General features: G+C 41.8%; 1 protein-coding gene and 1 pseudogene across 3 annotated transcripts in view; both read left to right on the top strand.

Moving 5' to 3' along the window:
- ATF6 (activating transcription factor 6) overlaps nt 1-23,241 on the top strand; it is a 199,432-nt gene that overhangs the window by 108,387 nt on the left and 67,804 nt on the right. The gene's annotated exons all lie outside the window — the stretch shown is intronic.
- LOC132686610 (proteasome activator complex subunit 3 pseudogene) lies at nt 8,071-9,581 on the top strand (annotated as a pseudogene).

The raw sequence follows: 23,241 nt of genomic DNA, 5'->3' as shown, positions 1-23,241 counted from the left end.
CCGAGGAAGAATATAGTGTTCTTAAGCAAAAAGTTAATAGAACTAAAAACAAGTCCACACTCCATTGTTTTATTTGTATTTTTGAGATTTTACTGTAGTTCTGGGTAGTTGACCTGACTTTAACATATAAAGCTAGGAAGGCATACTTTCCATCTATCAAAATGCAGTTCGTAATTTCATTTTGAAACAAACAGTTCTATTTTAAGAAGGTGAATGGTAGTGATAAATACCAAATCCAAATTTCTAAAAACCCAGTCGTGCCTCTTTCATTGCTCTTTAAGAGAAAAGATGAATGTAAGATACCCTTAGAGCATAAAAGATTTCTTTCTTCAAATCTTTTAAGAATTGATTTTAGGCATCTGGGTAGCTCAGTCAGTTAAGTATCTGACTCTTGATTTTGGCTTAGGTCATGATCTCAGTTTGTGAATTCGAGCCCTGTGTTGGACTGACAGAAGCTGCTTGGGATTCTCTCTCTTCCTCTCTCTCTGCCCCTTCCCTCCCACACATGCGTGTATGCGCACACTCTCTCTCTCAAATAAATAAACTTAAAAAAAAAATTGAGTTTATTATCCAGAAAACTTTTATTCATGTGAAGTGTGACTATTTGATTAATTGCTTTACTTTCATAATTAAAAAAAAAAAAAAAAACACTCTTCCAAATGCAGCTGTCCTCAAAGAATTATTAAGAGATTGAACCATTTTACCCTTATTCATCCAACAAAATGTTTATTGAGTAGCCATTATATTCCAGGCTGTTCTCATTCTAAAGAATCCAGTGATAAAACAAAGCCCTCACTTTTATGTTCTAGCGACAAATACACAAATATGTAAAACGAATGTCAGTTTGTGGGAAATGCCAAGAAGGAAAATCAGGGTCAAAGGACAGAGCATACTTTTAAATGAACATTGAACATTGAGAAAGTACTTTTGTTTTCAGGTTGAAGCGTATAAAATCTTCGGCATATGTTGTTAAATTAAAAATTTTGATTTTTGACCATCGCTGCTGGTGGAAATTAGAGAAATTAAAAACTCATTGTACGTATTTTGTATAAAAAAAAATGTAGCCTCACCTAGTGAATTTAGCATTTATAAATGGAAGTGTCTATGGAGGAATAAAATCTTGAGTTAACCACTACTATACTTTTCGCAGTAAAGTCTGCAGCTCATGAAATCTGTGATTCTGGAGTGGTTTCAGCTTGCACCAGCCCCTCGGGAGCCTGTTGACACAGCACCGAGTTACAGATTATTATTCAGCTGTAGAAGTTTTACGCTTAGGCATTTTCTTACATCTTCCTCTCTCAGTCCGTTGAAATCTTGTACTCTTGCCAAATAAAACAAATCTCATACTAATAAGAAGCTATAAATAAACAGTAGGAGCATGAGTCAGAGCCAGCATCACCCTTATTCCTTGTGTGTACCTCTCTGCTGCTCCCCAATATGTTCGTTTTGCACAAACACGTACCACTGCGTAACTACTCTCCTACAGAGCAGCTCCAGGTAGTTAAGCGAGGGTGATTGTGTAGAACTCAGCAATCCTGTGACTCCCAGATTTCTGGTCTGTTACCACAGTCAGAAGCAGAATGTCAAACTCGGCATCCTGTTGGTGGGAGACAGAAATCTGTGTCCTACCTTTCCTGTCTAAATCCCTGAAGAGCCCAGCCCAGAAGACGGCAGCAAGGACTCCCAGGATGGATGTTGCACACTTGAGCAACTTTCCAGGGAGGAAAAAAAAGAGAAAGATGAGCTGCTTGAGAGTCCCATGTCTTCTGCTAGTCAGGTCCCGTCGGATAAGTTTTATCCTATTTTGCTTCATTAATTCATTTATTCATTCAGTAAATGTTCATTGAACACTTGCCTTTAGCAGACACTGTGCTACCATAGACTGTATAAAAATGAATAAACTAAAATCCTTGTCCTCCAAGAGGTTATCATAGTGGAGACAAGTGACTTGTAAATCTAAAATGACAACACTGTGATAGGAACTGTGAAAGAGATACATGCAGAATACTCTTGAGATTACAAACAGAACTACTGTTTCTGGAGCATTTAGTGTCCTAGCTGTTTGAGGTAAGTTGTTTCATTTAACCTTCTCGGCAGCTTTATGAGGTAGATATTACTACACTATGTAACTTGTGCCCAGAACACTAACCTCACCAAGGAAGGAGGGGGTGGTACCTGGGTAGGTTTCTTCACCGAATACCCCTTGAGTTGATTCTAGAAGGGGGAACGAGTAGGGTAGAGCGGGAGGAGGAGGAGGAGGCAATGTGGCGTTCACACACAGAGAGGTGAATACGTAAGTGTAGAGGATGTAGGAGAGAGCCTCTGTTGAGATGGAGAGTAGCTTCTGGGAAATAAAAGATGGCAGGGTCCATTCGTGGAGGAACTTGTGGGCCATGCCTAACGAATCTGGTCCGTACCCTGTAGAAGATGGAAATGCGGCCAGACACACATTTTAAGAAGGTGACTGCAGTTGTTTGTACCAGATGTTACAAGAGGGTTTGTACTTTTAAAGGAAGTAATTTCTTTAAAGAAGAAATTCTCCATTATTAGACATCGTTTTAAGCATATACAAACATTAAGTTCTCAAAGCATCTTAAACTTCTAGATTTATAGCTATAAAGCCAAAGTAATTGCGTAAATTAAATAGAAATAAAATTACAAAGAGAATAAAATTAACACCAACAACATGAATTTACGTAAAAGATCATGTTGGTGGGAACTAGTCATGCCTGACAAGTGAGCGTGATGCCAGCTCTCACGGTGCAGGTTCCTTGCATTTTTACTTAGACGTTTTCTCACTATCGAGTACTCTCTGAGAAGCGAATTCTCCCTCCAGTTTTCTGTCTCTGACCCACTGAGGAAACCTTTGCTCCATCTGATTAACAGTTGTTTGGGAGAAGGGGAAACAAAGATAACCATACCTAATAGGCTTTTCTCTCTGATCAATTAAGGTAGTGGTACTGGTACTGGGGGCGCCTGGGGGGCTCAGCCGGTTAAGCATCCAAATCTTTTGTTATTGAAAAAAATTGTTTTTATTTATTTTGAGAGAGAAAGAGAGCAGGGGAGAGGCAGAGAGAGCAGGAGGGAGAGAATCCCAAGCAGGGTCCACACTGTCTGCACGGACCCCGATGTGGAGCTCGAACTCACGAACCGCAAGATCATGACCTGAGCCAAAACCAAGAGTAGGATGCTTCACCGACTGAGCCGTCGGGTGCCCCTGGTTAAGCATCCAACTCTTGATTTTGGCTCAGTCATGATCTCACAGTTTTTGAGATTGAGACCCAAGTTGGGCTCTGTGCTGACAGCATGGAGCCTACTTGGGATTCTCTCTCTCTTCTTCTCTCTCTGTCCCTCCCCTGCTTGTGCTTTCTGTCTCTCTCAAAAAATAAATAATCCAACAAACCTTTAAAAATGAAAATAAAATAATGGTACTTGGTGGCATTATAATCATAAAAAATAGAATTATTGGCCCCCAGATTGCATGGCGGTTATAATATCACCCCAGAATATGCTTACATCGATTGTTTTATCATCACCGTGAATTCACACAAATAATTACAGGGAACTGATGGACCACAATATGTGAAATGCAGAACTAGAGGGTTCATTGTTCATCCAGAACAGGGGTTTTGAAAACAAGGGAGCCATCAGTGCCTTGGGTAGAGAGTCATTGGCCAAATCATTTAAAAAAGTCAGGCATCTGGGACCCAGAGGTTAATAGATTTTGGTTAGAATCCATGATCTTAGAGATTCTTGATAGTAGACGTCAGTGTTTCCAAATTATACCAATTATGTCATTTGTAAGAGAAAATACAAATGTGATAAAGACATGGCAATTACAGAAAGGGTTCTGCTGAGAAATGTACTTTTCAGCCAAGGTAGCTAGTAACGTTTGCACTTACTTCACTGACGCCCTCTGTGATACGGATTCTAAGAAACTCAAGCAAGTTGTTTTTTTTTTTTAATTGCTTACATCCAACTCTGTAATACAGTGAGTCATCACTGATAAATAACAAGACCGTGAACAAGAAAAGTATACCTTGATTTGTTTGTATAGAATTCACAGTTCTCCATTCCAGAGGGTGAAGGGAGATGTTGGAATGTCGATGCCTCTCCTTTAATAATAGCTAACATTTACTGAGCACGTACCACGTTCAAGGCACTGTGCCGAACTCTTTATTAACTAGATCCTCAAAACAACTTTTATGACATAGCTATTATTGTAATGCTCATTTTATAGATGAAGAGAATGCAGCAGAGAGAGGTAAAATAACCGAGCAGGGTCACATGGCTGGTAAGTAGCAAAGCCGGGGTTGGAACGTGGCAGGGTGACGGCACAGCCTTAACCACAGTGCCGTTTTGCCACTCCTCTTTGCATAAAGGTGTGCACAGGTTAGACCTGGAGACAGATCCTGGAGATGTTGAATTGGCAGCGACGACCGACCAGAGGCCATGGCAGCAGGTGCTTCTACACTGTTTATTTCCGTACCTTTGCTTGCTGCAGACTAGGAGGAAGAACGAGAAGGGGAAGGGAGGCATTTGTCAACCTAGAAAGTGACTCTGGCAGCGTTCTCACTGACTACATTGGAAAACGAAGCATTTTATGCTCACTAGGGGGTACCGATAAGTTTTGAACGAAGCCCTTTGGTCTAGATAACTTAAGGTCCATTGCAATCTAGAGATGAAGAATTTCATCAACATAAGGGCTCATCAGAATCTTATGATTATCTAGGTTTAGCCCCATTGATTATATTTCTCCTAACTTCTATTGACAGAAAGCTGTGAGGAAATAAGTATTTTGAAGGATTAAATTCCAATCTGTATCTCCAAGTTACATTTATTTATTTATTTAGAATTTTTTTTTTTTTTAATGTTTATTGTTGAGCACAAGCGTGAGCGGTGGAGGAACAGAGAGAGAGAGGGAGATACAGAATCTGAAGCAGGCTCCAGGCTCCCAGCTGTCAGCACAGAGCCCAACACGGGGCCCGAACTCAAAAACGGCGAGATCACGACTTGAGCCGAAGTCAGCCGCTTGACCGACTGAGCCACCCAGGCGCCCCTCGAAGTTACATTTATATCCAAGAGTTGACACAATAGTTGCTTAGACTAATTCGCTAAATGGAACTCATACATAGGACCACAGAATCCTTTCTTTACAGGCTTAGTTTCAGAGCTGGGGGATATTTAAAGGATAAATGAATCCATAAATCTGTAGGTATTACTGAAAGAAGAGTGGTGTGTCAGTCTCGGCATCCGTATGTGCTGAACCCTGCTGGGCTGTGGAGAAAGGAGAAGCCTGAACAAGACAACACTACACAGCTGTTCATGGCTTTCTTCCACCTGTTAGCACTCGGTGTCCATTTCACGGGTGGAATCATGGCATGCAAGTGCATTAAATAATTTTTAAAAACAACTGCTGATTGCTGATGGTCAGTGGGGAAGGCAGCATTAGGAGCTGTCATCTTCCTACCAACTGTTGCTTTCATTAACAAGGACAAGAAACGTTGTGAATGAATACAATTCTTACACCACGCCAGAAAAAAGAGCAGCTGAGCCCCCTCCCCAAGGATTTTATATCCTGTCATCAGACAACTAAAGAAAATAATTTCATATAAATGGCAGCATTAGTCAGTGCCATAATATAAAAAGTCCTCCGTTATCTAAAAGAGCAACTAGAAATATTTTCTCTTTGAAAAAAGAGTAACCAAACTGCCCTACGATCCAGCAGTTGTACTACTAGATATTTACCCAAAGGATACAAAAATACTGATTTGAAGGGACAGTGCAACCCGATGTCTGTACCAGTACTATCAGCAATAGCCAAACTTTGTAAAGAGCCCAGGTGTCCATCAACTGATGAATGGATAAAGAAGATGTGGTATATACAGTGGAATATCACTCAGCCGTCAATAAGAGTGAAATACCGCCAGTGGGAATGATGTGGATGGAGCTAGAGTGTATTATGCTAAGCAAAACAAGTCCACCAGAGAAAGACAAATACCGTATGATTTCACTCATATGTGGAATCTGGGACGCAAAACAGATGAACATATTTGAAGGGGCAAAAAAAGAGGGAAGCAAACCGTAAGAGACTCTTAATGATAGAGAACTAACTGAAGGTTGATGGAGGGAGGGGGAAGTGGGATGGGCTAAGTGGGTAATGGGTATTAAGGAAGACGCTTGTTGTGATGAGCACTGGGTGTTTTACTTAAGTGATGAATCACTAAATTGTACTCCAGAAACCAGTATTACACTAAATGTTAACTAACTAGAATTTAAATAAAAATTTGGAATAAGAAAAAAAGAGTAACCATTTGGTAAACCATATATAGCACTGAGGATATTTTTCAATTAAAGAGAATTTCTATAGTAGCTCTCTTGTAATCTGTTATAGCCAAACTTACGAAGAAAATCAAGATGTGGGAAAGCTGTGGTCATGTTTCAAGATTGGTTTTTCCTTTTCCGTTTGATCGCTCTATCTAAATTCCCATTAACTTGAATGTAAATTTGCATGTGTAAAAATATATGTATATCCAAGTTATCTCTTAGGAGAGGTTTAATGTAGGTATAAATAGAAATTCTTCCTTTAACCACAGAAAGAAAAAATGAGTATTGAATTCTGCCTTTTCTCATCTCTTCATATCCAGAACTATCACCATGTACTATTAATTGTACTTCCTAAAACTCTGTATTCTTCTCTCCAGCCCCATTGCCATCACTTTGAGGCATGCTTTGGATTCTATCAGCAGTCTCTCTTTATTCTCCTCTTCAGATCCACCTCGACCACTGAAGTCCTCCATCTGTGTATGTGTATGTGTGTGTGTGTGTGTGTGTTTTCCCTGCCCTTCATTGGCTTTTTATTAAATCCAAGTTCCTTAATCATGGCAAACAGGGCCCTGCCTCTAGGAGCTGGTCCTTGCTTACCCTCCTGCCTCGTTTCCTGCCACTTTCCCTCCTACCTGAAGATCCAGCTTACCAGTAGTTCCCCAATACCCACCCCATACACACCACAATATGTATACGCCTTTATCCCCGTACACACATCATTGAAAATATAATTCCCTCTACCACACCTTTGTCACATTCCAAGACCTGAAATGATCGAAACACAGAAATTTCATCCCCTAATTGGGGCTGAACACAGTTGACTTGAATACAAGTGAAATCGCTGGTTTGTTAGTCTAGTTATCTCACTGTGGTACATGTGTTCTTGGAGCTTTGAGGCACTCCCCAGTTCGTGCCTCAGAGCTAAGGAATTTCTTTCCAAACAGCCCGCTTCAGGAATTGCCTTGTCCTCAACTTTGGACAACTGTGAAGGGGCTTTCCCCTTCCCCATGGGGTCAGCTGAGGCTTAGAGATTTCATCAGCTTCTCCCTCTGCTGTAGCTCTTCCTTTCCAGGGGTCCTTTGGTTAAGAACAGCCCCTAATTTCCTGGAAGCAATCTCTGTCCGCTTGCTGCAGAGACCAACCTGTAACATGTCTTGTTGATACTTGTTTGTTCTAGATCTTGTGAAGTCATGGTTTGCTAAAATCTTACTAATTCAAGGTTATTTCATCAGACGGGTATTGAGCACCTGCTCCACACCAGGCATTGTGCCACATGCAGCGGAGACAAATTAAGACTTGGCCTATGCCCTGAGGACGTTTGCAGTTCAACTGAGGTGACGGTTACGTTCAGAACTTATAACATCTTTAGAATAATCCTTTTTTGATCTAAACTTTAATAATTTCAGTATAAAATCAAAGGTATGCACTATGGTGTTGCAAAGAACAAAAGGAAAGTATTTCAGGAAAATGAAAGTAAAACAAGTAGAGCGATCGTGGATCTCCTTGAGCCCCTATGTATAAAGTACATCCACTTGTCTGCTTGGTCCTCACAGTGCTCAAGTTTACCGATGTTCTTTGGAACCGTCTTTCCTGCGCAGGCTTCCGGCCGAGAGGCGGGGGATGGGGGTCGGGGTGGGGGTGGGGGTGGGCGTGGGGGACTGCTCCAGGAACTAGATCCGCAGCCCCCCGCACCCCCACTGCACGCACACAGGTGCCAGGGCCGCCTGGCTGGGGCGTTGTCCGGAGGGCGCGGTCGGCACGTGGTTCCCTCCCCTCCCCACCCACCGCGGGCCGGGGCCGCGCCGCCGGGAGTCCGGGACGTCACTTCCGGCGTGGCTGGGCATGGTCTGTTGGGAGTTGGCCGTGGCGGCGGAAGCCCAAGGCCGGCCCGCCGGCCGCGGGGGGAGCCCGGGTAGTGTCCGCCGCCCCGACGCTCGACGCCCCTGGACGTCATGGCTTCCCCGCTGAAGCTGGAGCAGGACGTGCGGGGGAAAGTGGATTCGTTTCGGGCCCGCATCGCGCAGGAGGCCGAGGATCTGGTGTCCACCTTCTTCCCTCAGAAGCTGTCGGAGCTGGATAGTCGGGTCCGGGAGCTGCGCCTGCAAGACCTGTCCAGAATCCGTTCGGTGCCGGCCCCGGAGCCCCCCGCCGCCCCCGACACCGCGGGGGACGGGCCCAACCGGGACCCGCCGCCTCCGCAGACCCAGCCCTCGGTCAAAGTGCCGGCACTGCCGGGCGGCGAGGGACAGCTGCTGCGGAGCAACCAGCATCTGGTGGAGCTGATCGAGCGGGTGAAACCCGAGATCGAGCTGCTGAGGGAGAAATGCAACACGGTGCGCATGTGGGTGCAGCTGCTCATCCCGAAGGTGGAGGACGGCAACAACTTCGGAGTGTCCATCCAGGAGGACACCGTGGACCAGCTGTGGACCGTGGAGAGCACGGCAGCCTCCTATCTGCGCCGCTTCTCCACCTACTACAACACCAGGGCCAAGCTGGTGTCCAAGATCGTGAAGTACCCCCAGGTGGAAGATTATCGCCGCACGGTAGCCGAGGTGGACGAAAACGAGTACCTGAGCGTGCGCCAGATCCTGCTGCACGTGCGGAACCAGTACGCCACCCTGCATGATGTGATCGTCAAAAACATCGAGAAGATCAAGACCCCTCGGAGCACCAACACGGACAACCTCTACTGAGGACCTGCCCCCACCCCTCTTTCCTTCAGGGGGTGGCCGAGCTGTTCGGGCAGCGGAAGGGGGTTAGAATGACACTGTAGGTGATGGACCGACTGGAAACGTGCCCGACCGTTCAGTGACGGTTTCGTTCAGCTTATCCTCCCACTGAATACTTCCGGTGTAGTTTTTATTTGCTTTTTCTTTCGCTGAGAGGATGGGGACAAGCCATCTGGTAGAAGGTGGCAGGGTTGGCCAAGGAAAAGGACTGCCGTTTTTAAAAACAGCTTCGTAGACGAATGTGGGCCAGGGTTTCTCTTTTATGGCATTGCTGACATTGAATGGTTTGAGGGGTTACTCCAGGAAAAACCTTAGTGTTTAAAAGAAAGTTGAATGAAGCTCTTCCTGAGGTTCTGCTATGTGTTACTTTGTTCAAACCTCAGAAACGCTCCTTTTGTCACCATCGTCTGTTTTTTTGTTTTTTGTTTTTTTTTTTTTTGCAAGGAAAGGAGTTTACAGAGATGTGTCGAGGTCACCGTATGTCTCCAGTTTGGCAGATTGAAATAAAACTTGGTTTTAACATTTTGCGATGGACTCAGCGTGCTTATCAGAATGTAGTCTTCAGTGGCATAGGGTTTCCCTCCTCCTCGGTTGGACCCCCCACGCTCGAGATTTTCCAGCTCTGACGTGTAAGAAAAATGAGCAGATACAGAGTCTTAGATCGTTAGTGTTCTGAAGAAATGCACATCCACACCTCCCTTAGAGCGAAGAGGCATCTGTGCACACTGCTTCCTTGCACGACCTTCTACCATCTCCACGTCTTCCAGTTTTCTTTCACACAGCTTAGGATTTCTTCTGTGTGTTCCTTGCCTCAGAAGTTCCTGTTGGATCCTTTAAGCTTTGTATCGCATTTGCTTTTTTTTTTTTTTTCTTCCTCCGTTGAATTTCATCTCTGTTTCCCCTCCCACCTCGTGAGATATCTCTTAGGGCGGCTCATTCGAATTTCCATCTCAAAAGATGTGGATCGTTATTTAAATCCAAAGACTCTAAAACGTAACTTTGGGTGTTTACCTCCTGCTTTTGGGGTCTGGTTGAGAGGAAACCATTGTCTTTTTCCTGGGTGATCTATACTGTTGGTATTTTTCAAGCCCCGCATTTCCAGATTTCAGTTGCAGCAGATTATTACACTCTTGAGTCACCTCATGCATTACAGAGAACTTCTTTCTTTTGATGCGAGGGATCCTCTCTCCCTAGTGGTTTTTGTTCTGAATTTCATGTTTTCTGATAGTAAAGGTACTTTAGTCAGCTTTTTAATATTAATATTAATCTGAGGATCTTCATCGCTCAGAAATACCTTTGGGAAAAAGCATGAGCAGAGTGCCTTTTGATGCCTTTTAGTATATGTGCTGCCGAAGCGAGCACTTTTGATGCCTTTTTATATACAGGAATGAGATCATTTCTGTGCCCGGTGGATAGCTTCCTCTCTTTTTCCCGTTCAGCTACTTGTACCCTGAATCCTCATAATGTTTTTGAAACTGTATACGTACGTAAGTTATGACCTTGGTCTTTTAAAGTATTTTGTAGTAGTACTTTCATGCGATAAATTATTTCTCAAATGAGCTTTTCGTGGGAAAATTATGAGGAATTAAAACTTATTTTTTGTGAGAGGTGAAAATGTATTTCCCATTGCAATTTCTTTTCTACATAAGATCCTCTGAAACAAGGTGACCATATAAAAGAGTCTGGTGCCTATTTTGAAACATCTCTTAGGGGCGCCTGGGGTGGCTCAGTCAGTGAAGCGTCTGGCTTCGGCTCAGGTCATGATCTCACAGTTACAAGTTCGAGCCCCGGGTCAGGTTCTGTGCCGACAGCTCAGAGCCTGGAGCCTGCTTTGGATTCTGTGTCTTCCTCTCTCTCTGCCCCTCCCCTGCTTGCACTGTCTCTCTCTCTCTCTCTCAAAAAATAAAAAAAATTAAACTTATTTGTAATTCTGTCTTTTCCCCTTTTTTAGTAATATCTTTGTGAGGATATAGTTCTTGCCACAAATGCAATTACCTTCTGAACTTGTTTATGGATAAGGGTGAAAACATGAATAATTTCATGTCTTCTTTTGATTGATCCTAATGTTCCCTCTCCCCCTTTCCCTGTTTAATGAATGAAATCACTTTTGAATGAGGCTTTTTCTTCAGGAGTTTCTCTTCAATGTGTTTTCGTTGCCAGGAGTGAAAACCAGCATGAACCTTTACGGACAGACTTGACTCTACAGGCTGTTAGAAAAACATTTCCTCTTTATCAGCAAGAATTATTTAAGATGTAAAGCGGAGATGTTTTCGTTTGCATATTTTTAAGAATAGAAATGTTTCCGAGTTTGAACTATACCACATTATGGTGGGCAGATTTTTTGTTTTTTCTAACATGGTAGGGATACGCATTATGTTTTCCCGAGGTTGGTGTCAGTGTCTCTCTAGGAAGTGCCGAAGGATTCTTGGCATTTCTTTTGCTTTTTCATTTTCCTTCTCTGTTTCACCTGAGTGAGTAAAGAGACGATATTTCTCCATGAGGAAAGTGAGTTAGCGACGTAGCATTCTGTTGCAATCACCTTTGGTTTTTAAAATTTTATTTATAGGGGTGCCTGGGTGGCTCAGTATGTTAAGTGTCCAACTTCAGCTCAGGTCGTGATCTCATGGCTCGTGATTGTGAGCCCTGCATTGGGCACTGTGCTGACAGCTTGGAGCCTGGAGCCTGCTTTGGATTCTGTGTCTCCCTCTCTCTCTGCCCCTCCCCTGCTCATGCTCTGTCTCTGTCTCTCTCTCTCTCTCAAAAATAAATAAACATTAAAAATTTTTAAAAAAATTTTTATTTATAATGGGGCGCCTGGGTGGCTCAGTGGGTTAAATGTCCGACTCTCGATTGGCGCTCAGGACATGATCTCACAGTTCATGGGTTTGAGCCCCATGTCAGGCTCTGTGCTGACAGCTCGGAACCTGCTTGGAGCCTCTCCCTCTCTCTGTGCTCCTCCCCCTGTTGCTCTCTTGCTCCTGTTCCCTCCCTCCCTCCCTCCCTCTCTCTCTCTCTCTCTCTCTCTCTCTCTCTCAAAATAAATAAACTTCAAAGGAAAATAAAATTTTATTTGTAGTTACATCTAGAAAACATACCTCGTACTTGGGCCTACTCTTATTAAGATGGATATGAATATTTTTCTATTCTATATAAATCAGAAAGATTTGTAAACTGGCTTAGTAGAAACTCTTATTTTCAAAATAAACTAAAAAAAATGACACTGGGGTAAAATAAATTCATTGTTTTGTTGAACTTCTGAAAAGACCGAGTCTTTCAAACCTGACTTGAAACAGCAACAACAACAAAAGATCTGGCCTAATAGAAAAACCTCTGTCTGCACTTGACATTCCCCCTTGTGAGTTCTTTATTTCCCTTGTAAGGTATTCTATCTGAATCACAAAAGTGCCAGGAACAGTTTGGCAGGCATTTAATTGCACACAGGCATGTAATGGACAATGTAAGAGACGTCCAAACTTACTTAGTTTTCAAGCATGGTTCATCTTCTCAGGTTTAAATGATCTGTTCCAGGGGCGCTTGGGTGGCTCAGTCGGTTAAGCATCCAACTTCGGCTCAGGTCATAATCTCCTGTTTCGTGAGTTGGAGCCCCACGTCTGGCTCTGTGCTGGCAGCTCGGGGCCTGGAGCCTGCTTCAAATTCTGTGTCTCCCTCTCTCTCAGCCCCTCCCCTGCTTGTACTCTCCCTCCCTCTCTCTCAAAAATAAACGTTAGAAGTTTTAAAAGTATCTGTTCCGTGCACAACATAGCCATCGTATTTTGCTTGTTCCTATTACTCCTAAACTTTGCCAAACCCTGTGCCAGATTGAAACAAATTGTCTCTCATACCCAGGCATGCCTTTTACTAACAAAAGACGCATGTCCTCCATAGCTAAGGATTTTTGGTATTTGCATTATTTCCCTGTTCTAACACTATACCCAACCAAATTGGAGCTGGAACGCTTTTATAAAGTGCCTTCTGCAAAAATTAAGCCTTTTGTGATTTTCCCCTTTCTTGCAAATGGTTGCAAAAGCTCTTACAATAACAGACCTATTTTAGGAACTGGTGTGAATACAGCTGGTGGTTTCTGATACATGTTATTTGCCCATTATTGGCACTTACAGCCCCAGTTTTGTTCCTTTTAAAAGACTGCTGAATTGAGATAGCATGTTTTGATGTTTTATTCTTTTTTTTTTTAATTTTTTTTAACGTTTATTTATTTTTGAGACAGAGCATGAATGGGGAGGGTCAGAGAGAGGGAGACACAGAATCCGAAACAGGCTCCAGGCTCTGAGCAGTCAGCACAGAGCCTGACGCGGGGCTTGAACTCACGAACCGCAAGATCATGACCTGAGCCGAAGTCTGCCGCTGAACCGACTGAGCCACCCAGGCGCCCCTTGATGTTTTATTCTTAAAAAATGGTTTTAAAAACTTATTTTGGGATTAAATAAGGGTAGTTTTAAGTTCTTTTTATAACTGGTGACAGCTGCTGACTCAGATTTGATTTGAAACTCGGGTATTGGTAGATCTGGGTTTTAGAACGGAGGGAAGATTCTTAAATGATGTAGAACAGGCTTAATTTTTAAGGTCTGAAACTTTGGAGCTTAGAGGGTTTTTTAAATTACTGAATTGTTTATAAATTCCTTGGTTGTTAGAGGCAACAATTTTTATAGTCTTTATGAGGTTTTCATGTTTCTACAGCATTCTTACCAAGTGGCCTTAACCATTAATAGATAACTATGTGATCAGTTTTAAAGCTCAAAAGAACGATCTCAGTGCTCAGAAATTTGGAAAAATAAACAGGGAGGAATTACTCATAACCCTATAGTTCAGAGTTATTGAAATGTACTTGTGGGTTTCATTTATTTTAAAGAATACATACACGTTTTTAAATCACTGCAAATCATTATGCGTATTTCTGTAGAGGATAGGCGTTTCTATTTAAATCCGATCTAGCCAAAATCAGTTTCATTTGACTGATACCCCAGGTTCAGAAATTGCAGTAGATAAATCCCCTTTCATTTGCTTTCCCAGGGATTCTTGTGGCTCTGTCACCTAATGGTGAGAGTATTTGTCTGAGGCACAGATTTTGACCAGAGTGTGGAAAATTGAGATCAGGTAGCCAGGAGGACACGTGCCTAGAATGTTTCGACATGTAGATGAGGAGGTTACACTGCTTTTGGGTTGGGGCTCCATATGGCATTAGCAATATAGCTGTAATAATTTCACTCTTTAGTGCTTATCTCCTCCCAAGAAATGCATATTAATTACCTTTATGAAATGTGTACAAGAGAGCAGTGGCATTATTTTATACTGACTAGAGGAGTCATTCCTAGGTGCATGATTTGTTATGAGTGGGAGGGAATCCTACTTCCTCTGTCAACATGTAAACATTTCTGAAAGATCCTATTGTGCACTGACATCAAGGCATTTTTTAGAAATTACTGATCCTTTTGAAAAAAAAAAAACAAAAAAAAAAACAAAGGACTCAGTCAGTTAGGGAACAGGTGCTGGACCACCCTTGTTCTTGGCATTGGAACACTATTCTGCTAACTCATTAGTATCTGCCCACCTTCAACTGAAATTACTCCTGGGAAATAGAATATATGTTTAAAAGTTTCATGATTTATCTTTTCATCAACAATACTAGGCGCTTTCTGTTCGATGACCATACATTTGTGTATGGTTTTCTTTATTGTGCTAGGTCTTTGAGTTCCTAAAGGCAGAATTTTAGCAGTGAAACTTCGTGACCCCAGTCAGTCAAATTTAAAATGTCTCACCAGTAAACTGATTTTAATGAATTCTCTCACACAGAGAACGTCAAGTGTTATTTTTACTTATTTGTGGCAAGCTAGCAGGAGCTGATGAACAGGAAATGAGCCTATAATCAGAGTTAGATTCCTTTCACAATTTGGCCATTTGTTTTGGCTTTGTTATTAAAGCTCACTTTTACAGTTTTCCGGCATTATGTTGGAAGTCACATCTGCTTCAGATACTATTGCTTTCAAAGTGTAAAGCATTTTGAAGTTGTCAGATAAAGTTTTTAATGTAAATTCTGGAGACTGAGAGATGTACTGTTGCCCCCGTTAATTTTACAGATGGAGAAATTTAGGCCCAGCGAGCTCTATAGCATCACAACCCATGTGTGACAAAGCAAAGTCTAGAAGGCAAATCATCTTCCGTCTCAGGCTAGTGCTTTTTTTCGCCGAGCTACACTGTCTCCCTGTTATCAATAATGAGATTTTGTTCAAAGAGAGTCCTTCTAGGGGCGCCTGGGTGGCTCAGTCGGTTGAGCGTCCGACTTCGGCTCAGGTCATGATCTCATGGTTCATGAGTACAAGCCCTGCGTCGGGCTCTGTGCTGTCGGCTCAGAGGCAGAGTCTGCTTTGGATTCTGTGTCTCCCTCTCGCGCTCTCCCCCTCCCCTGCTCTGTCTCTCTCAAAAATAAATATTAAAAAAATGTAAAAAAGTGTTATTGTGCAAAACTTAGGAGATGTTGAACTGTTACTAAGCCCATAATATTTTTACTTAAAGATGATGTAAAGACATTTTTAAGAAATCTCTCAATTTGTGTTAAATGTAACTTTGCGTGGGTCATAAAAATGATCCTCGCTAAACAAAACCCGGGAACGTCGGCACCTCCAGTTCCGTATCCTCCTGACGAGGAGTTGTTCTGTACCATCAGCGATGCCGTTTTGTTGGAGGATGGGGCTGTGAGGGCATTTGGACATAGACCAGAAGACGTCTAGTATAAGAGTTTGGTTTTTTACTTTCGTGATATATGGGTTTAAAATTTCCTGCTGACCAATTCCCCCACCCCGACTCTTCACCGCCGAAGAATTGCTAAGTGGAATTGTTACAACCGCTGTTCATACAGAATGAAGCGGGGTAAGGAGAAGACCTGTAGTGTTTTGTTAGGGAGGAAGCCCGAAAGGGCCGTTTCCCAAAAGAAGCGAGTTCCGTACAGTAGACACGAGTCTTCAGATAGAACTGGTCATTGAGATGTGCCAGCAGCGTGAAAGGTGCACCAGAGTTTGAAGGCTTGGTACGCAGAAAAATAGTGAAATATCTCAGTAACTTTTATGTTGATTGCATGTTAAATGATAATATCGCGGCTACACTGGGTTAAATAAGTAGATTATTAACGATTTCACCAGTTTCTTTTTTCCTTTTTTATTGTGTACTAGAAAGTTTGAAGTTACCTCTGTGTATAAAGTCAGCACTGTGTGGGAGCTAAGATTTCTAAGGTGATTGAGATGCACCTTGAAGCTGAAACAGAACTTTCTCCGGTGGTGTATTATGGGGACGTGGCATTTCATTAAGTGTGGACCTTTTGACTTTCAGTAAAATTTATTTAAACATTTTTTAATGTTTATTTTATTTTATTTTTTTAATTTTTTTTAACGTTTATTTATTTTTGAGACAGAGAGAGACAGAGCGTGAACGGGGGAGGGTCAGAGAGAGAGGGAGACTCAGAATCTGAAACAGGCTCAAGGCTCTGAGCAGTCAGCACAGAGCCCAATGCGGGGCTCGAACTCACAGACCGCGAGATCATGACCTGAGCCGAAGTCGGACGCCCAACCGACTAAGCCACCCAGGCGCCCCAAATGTTTATTTTTGACAGAGAGAGAGAGAACGAGAGAGAGAACGAGAGAGAGAGAGAGAGAGAGAGAGAGAACGAATTGGGGAGGGGCAGAGAGAGAGGGGGACACAGAATTGGAAGCAGGCTCCAGGCTCTGAGCTGTCCGCACAGAACCCAGTGTGGGGCTCCAACTCACGAACTGTGAGCTCACGACCTGAGCCGAAGTTGGGATGCTTAACTGAGCCACCCAGGCGCCCCTTCAGTGAAATTTTTATTGGTTTTCCATCCGGTTCGTAATGTGCAATTCAGTAAAAGCCATTCAGAGAGAGGCTAAACTTTGCTTGTTCTTGGAACTTAGAATTCTTACAGGAGTGGATGGCTAGAATGCCCTGTAAGCATCCTTTTCTAAATACGGTATCTCTTACCCAGACTTTCGGGGAGTAATCTGAATGGTTAATTCAGGGCAGCTAAATTAGAAACCAAATAGATCCTAAGTTTGGCATCTTACAAAAATTTAGACACCTGTTTTTGTGTGGATGAAAGAATAGCAGACCTTTGGTGCCCACAGATACCTACAGGCAAAGTCAGGCTCTACCACAAGGAACAGCGTTTGAACCCAAATCCCCATAATTCCGCAGCGTTCCCATAATATTGTTTCCTTGTATTATTTTTATGTACATACATAGCCTCTCCACATAAGTCCCTTGAGAATAGTGAGGAGTTATTTTATTCGCTCTATTATCCCTTATGGGGTTTTGCCTATAGTAAGTTTATAAGGTATTTTGAGTTAAGATGAACCCAGCCAAAGCGAGATCAAACGACAAAAAATTGTTTCTCCCCTTTCTCCTAAGACTTCTAGTAAATAAGTGAAAAACTTTGCTACAGCCGAACACGTATGTGGATGTGTACCCAGACACGTGTGACAATGGTGTGGGACCCCGAGGGATCTGATTCAGAATTAAACAAAGGCCAGTTTTTGGCTTCTAATTAAGCTTTTTTCATGTCACAATAATATAAATTCTTTAAAGTAGTCCTGGCAGCGCTCTTTTTCTCTTCCCAGTAATGTCATTAAGCCTGTTCGCCGTGCGACAGCTGCGAGTTGTTAAACATCTGCCCCGAGCCCCCCCCGAACACGACTCTCACCCAATTAGCAACACCGGTAATTCTCTTATTACTTTTCTAGCCACGAGTTACGGAGAAATAAGTCTAGTATATCAAAGAGTAAAGAATCCTGAAAATTGTTTTCCAGAACTGATTCTCTCTGGTCGTGCCCACAATGCTTTATTTACCCTTCCAGGTTTCGGTACTCAAAAAGTTAAACAGTTTCGTTAATGCTTGAGTGTTAGTATGGTTTGTTAAATAGTTAAGAAGGAATTCTTTCAGGTTTTAAGTTTTATTTGCTAATAAATGTAAAGACTTAAAATACTTGGCGGAAAAACTGTCATGAATTTCACACAGTATAGAAGCGTGGTGAAGTCTGCACAGCACAACCTTCTGCTGCTTCTTTAATATTGGCAAATAATGTTTTTCTGCTTTTCCCTCCTACATTTTTGCTATGGGACCAGCACAAAATTACTGACAACATGACCTGTGTATTTCACAGCTTGTTCCACTGCTTCTGTTAGACACCATCCAGAACTGAAGAAATTTGACTCTATGGTTGCTGTTCTTGGAGGAGTAAGATTCCGCTCTCCTCATAATTAACAGATGGCATGAAAAAAGACCTCTTAGAAAGCCATTTTTATGAACCTCCTGAGCCAAGGGTTAATGTTTTCAATAAGAAGCCAGTAAGTCGAATAGAATTCTTCTGCATTTAAACTCCACATGATTGCATTTTATTATAAGAAGTCTAAAGATAAAACAATTTAGTATCGTAGGAAGAATAAAAGAATTCTGATGAATGTAATTTCTGTGTAAACTTTTAGAAAGAAGATGAAGAGTACTGGCAACAGATCAACTCAGAATAGCTTCATTAAAGCAAGCAGATAATTGTAGCTTATTAAAAGAATATCTCCTTAATTCTATAGCGTGTGCTAATTTTTTGCTTTGCAGTCCTTACACTGAGACAGAAACCTATGCGTTACCCGAGACATACTCATTCTGTAAAAATGTTGTGCAAAACGCTCTAGAGCTCCCTAAGAAAATTTGAAAATTTGAAAATTGAAAATTAAAAAACGAAACCTTTGCTAAAAGCACAGGACATGGGAGTTGTCCTCGTCAGAAAGAAATATTACTCATTCATTTTTGCCCTTCTATTCCTTCCTCAGAAATCATTTGAACTTACTCAAAAAGATTTAATTTAAAAGTTCTGCCTAGAAAATAAATTTGAGATTTTTAATATTATTCACGGTAGTGCTGTGTTGATCTCTTAAGTGAAACATGTTTATATGAGAGATTGATGATCCTTTTAATGATTAAATGCCAGAATATAGTTCTTCTTTTAATTATTTGTTCTCTTCGAAACTTCACTAATTTCTAAACTAACTAAATTTACTCTGAAGTCAATTCTGAAATTTTTAGCTACACTGTGAGATTAATGGCTGGTTTATTTTCTTAGGTACGATCTTGATCTCTTCTCAGTAATTTCAAGAGGCGGTATTATTGTAACAAAGTTGTACTGACCACCGCGTGATGAACATATCCTGAGGATTTATTGATCTCAGGATTGATTTCAAGTGTATATGAAACTATTTCTGTACGTGTTCTTGGGATCACAAGTAGTATTAATGTATTTACTAACTTATGTTTATGAATACTTTTGCTGGGCAATCTTAGTAACACTGGAATGATGTTGAGTATAAAATTACAGTAAACCACTATGTCGGCTACTCATACGTTATTCTGACCTATTTATATATATATTTTTATTATTTTTTTTTAACATTTATTTATTTATTTTTGAGAGATAGAGACAGAGCACGTGCAGGGGGCAGGTAGAGAGAGAGGGAGACCCAGAATCCGAAGCAGGCTCTAGGCTCTGAGGGGTCAGCACAGAGCCCGACACGGGGCTCGAACTCACGAACCGCCAGATCATGACCTGAGCCGAAGTCGGACGTTTAACCGACTGAGCCACTCAGGCACCCCTATGTTATTTAAATTAAGTAAACTCTGTGCCCAGTGTGGGGCTGGAACTCACAACCCCAGGATCAAGAGTCACATGCTCCACCAACTGAGCCAGCCAGGCGCCCCTATTCTGTCCTGTATTAATTAAACAAACATTACCCTTAACTATTATAAAACAGGTGTTCCTGCTTATCATGTATATGAATTACGTGTATGTACTTGTGTAATTTTTAAAGCCAGTTAGTCTTGAATGACTAAGACATATTCCTCAGCCTGAGCCTTTCCCTTCCAGTATATTTAAGTATGTTTTAGGTGAGCCATAACTTGGGCTTATATTCATAGTTCTGGGTAGCAGACAACAGCTCTTTTTTATTTCTGTATTTGAACTTGCTTTCGGATCATTTTAAACAGCTAAGTTATATACTCACCTGAAGTTTGGTTTTAACCTACTATTTTATATTGGTGAGATTATTATTTTCTGTAAAAGTTTTATTTTCTGAGAGTTGTCAGATCATACTTCGACCGTTCTTTGATTTCTTTTTTGCCTGTAGTAGAGTCATACATTTATTTCCTCTCTGTGGACAAAGAAAGCCATTTAACGATTCTCAATTCTCTTTAGGAAAAGATGTATCCTGGGAGCTGCGGAAATAATAGATTCAGAGATTTCTAGGACAGTTTCCATGATTCGTGACTTAAAAAGTATAAGAATAATTACTAATATGTAAGGCTGCCTGTATCTGTTTGACTTTACCATTTCAGTATGTGATTCTGTTAGAATTGCAAATGCATTTGAGGGTTCCATCCATAATTCTCTATATTTAATGTGAAATTACTTCAACTTCATGTACAGTCATCCCCAGTGCTTACTTTCGCATAATTACCTGTTATTCATGTAACTTAGAGGCTAAAAAGATTAACTGTGATGACCATCTTTTTCCTCCGTATCCTTAGCATCCTGATCTTCCGTGATGCAGAGTGATGTTAAAGGGGGCATCTCATTCCTGGTCACACCCCAAAGCCCAGGCACACACAGGGAGAGAGCAGAAATTCTGTATTCTAGACAGATATGACCTGAGAGATAAGTACGTTTGTGAAGTCATTCACGGATATTGGTTTTCTTTTATTCAGGGACATCCCAGAAACCCCCGCAGCTAGTGGGTGGATTCCAGTACTCTTAGCAATGTGATAAACCGCCTTTCGTGAGTGAATTGTGTTTTCCACTTTGAAGGTCTCAAGGGCTTTTTTTTCTTTTTTTCTTGGTGATTTTGGAAACACTTACTTTGATTTGGTGATCGCTGGGATGTTGGAATAAAATTGTTGTTGACGGAGCCGGGTCTAGATCCCAGTTGGGCCTTAATTCTTTTCAAATGAGGGCATAGACTCCCCAGTCCGTAGGGGCTGTTCTTGCCCCATGACTCTGTGCTTTTGCTTAATATAATCTGTCATATTTTGGTTGACTTTTTGAAGGTCACGGCAGACCTTCGGGAAAATCCCCTATGTAAGACTTGGCCAAACCGGAGATTTTAGGGTTGGGATGGAGATGATCATAAAGCCTTCAAAGATGAAATTGTACGCTGAGTTATATCAGGTGAATAGGTATTCTCGGCACAGAATAATAAAGACCCAGGGCATTCCGGACGCAGGGAACCTCACTGTAAAGTTAAGGATCCCTGAAAGAGTGTGGTGGGAAAGAAAGGGAGTAATCGGAGTTTATTAGAATTCAGGGAGTATTGTACAGGATAAGGTTGGAGAAAGGAAGTTGGGCCCAAATTTTCAGCTCATGGGCCATCACCTCCTAGTTATATACATATTCTGTATTTGTATGCTTTTTGAGTATCACAGACACAGCGAGAGTTGGGAAATAGAAAGACTTCAGGGAAATTTTTCTAACCTTGTAGAAAGCTGCGGTTTGCAAAGAAAGGGTTGAGGTTAGTTAGTTGGCTGTCCTCACCTCCTTTCGTTATCCGGTCCAGCATTCACTTCCTAGACACTTTCCTTGATGGGGTTGTTTTTGTTGTTGTTGTTGTTGTTGTTTTTAACAGTAACCTATTTGTTTTCCTAATTAATAGGCATTTATTTCCCTTTTTAGTTTATCGCTCCTCTTCAAGAATTAGCCTAATACTCCAGTCCGCCGTTTTATTTAGGCTGTCATCCTACGTGTCTTTTGAGCTCTGTGTTGGTAGGTGGATTTTCCATGATCTTCTGTGGAGTCCGAGTGCACAGTGTTTTGCTAGGTGTAGAGACGATCGCCGTGGCCACGTTTCCTAATAAAAGGAAATCCTTGTAAGAGTGAAGATCTAAAACTGAGGGGGAAAAAAAAAAATCCCCCTCCCCCAAAATCCCCCCTCTAGAATAAGGGGTGTTACCTTACTCTTGCGCCTGTCTTTTCAGAGCCTGTGTTTATGGGAGCACTTTTGTGTGCCCTGCATTCCAGGGCAGGGCTCACCACCTCTTATTCCCTCCAGTTTCACCATTAATTACTAATGCCAGCGCTGTGTAGGTCTCACACTGGAGAGTAATCTCCAGCTTAGATTCTTTCTCTTTTTTTTAAGTTTTTATTTTAATTCCGGTACAGAATAATTAATTAACATCTAGTGTTAGAATAGTTTCAGGTGTACAGCAGAGTAATTCAGCACCTCTATACAGCGCCCAGCGCTCATCTCAAGTGCACTCCTTAATCCCCATCACCTACTTAATCCCCCCACCCACCTCTCCTCTGGTAACCGTCAGTGTGTTCTCTATCAGAGTTCGTTTCTTGATTTCTCCCTCTTAAAGATTTGTTTCCCTTGTTTATTTGTTTTGTTGCTTAAATTCCATATATGAAGTGAAATCATACAGTATTTATCTTTCTCTGACTGATTTTGCTTCGCATTGTACTTTCTAGCCCCATCCGTGTTGTTGCAAATTGCAAGATTTCATTCCTTTTTATGGCTGAATAATGTTCTCATACACACACACACACACACACACACACACACACACCAATCTTTTTCCATTCGTTAGTCGATGGACACTTGGGCTGCTGCCATAGTTTGGCCATTGTAGATAACGCTGCTATAAACGTAAGGGTGTGTGTATCCCTTTGAATTAGTGTTCTTGTATTCTTTGGGTAAATAAATACCCAGTAATGCAATTGCTGGATAATAGGGTGGTTCTATTTTTAAGTTTTTAAGGAACCTCCATACTGTTTTCCAGAGTGACTGCACCAGTTTGCATTCCCACCAACAGTGCACCAGCGTTGGCCACATCCACACCGACACCTGTTGTTTCCTGTGTTGTTGATTTTAGCCACTCTGACAGGTGTGAGGTGATACCTCACTGTAGTTTTGATTTGCATTTCCCTGACGATGAGTGATGTTGAACATCTTTTCGTGTGTCTGTCGGCCATCTGGATGTCTTCTCTGGAAAACTCTCTGTTCACGTCTTCTGCTTATTTTTTAATTGGATTATTAACATTTTTGGGGTGTTGAGTTTTAGAAGTTCTTTATATATTTTGGACACTAACCCTTTATAGGATGTGTCATTTTCAGATCTCTTCTCCCAGTC

The sequence above is a fragment of the Panthera onca genome, chromosome F1, assembly GCF_046562875.1.
Source record: "Panthera onca isolate mPanOnc1 chromosome F1, mPanOnc1 haplotype 2, whole genome shotgun sequence".
NCBI lineage: Eukaryota > Metazoa > Chordata > Mammalia > Carnivora > Felidae > Panthera > Panthera onca.
Note: the sequence above shows the minus strand (reverse complement) of the source record. Positions and strands in the feature narration are given on the sequence as shown.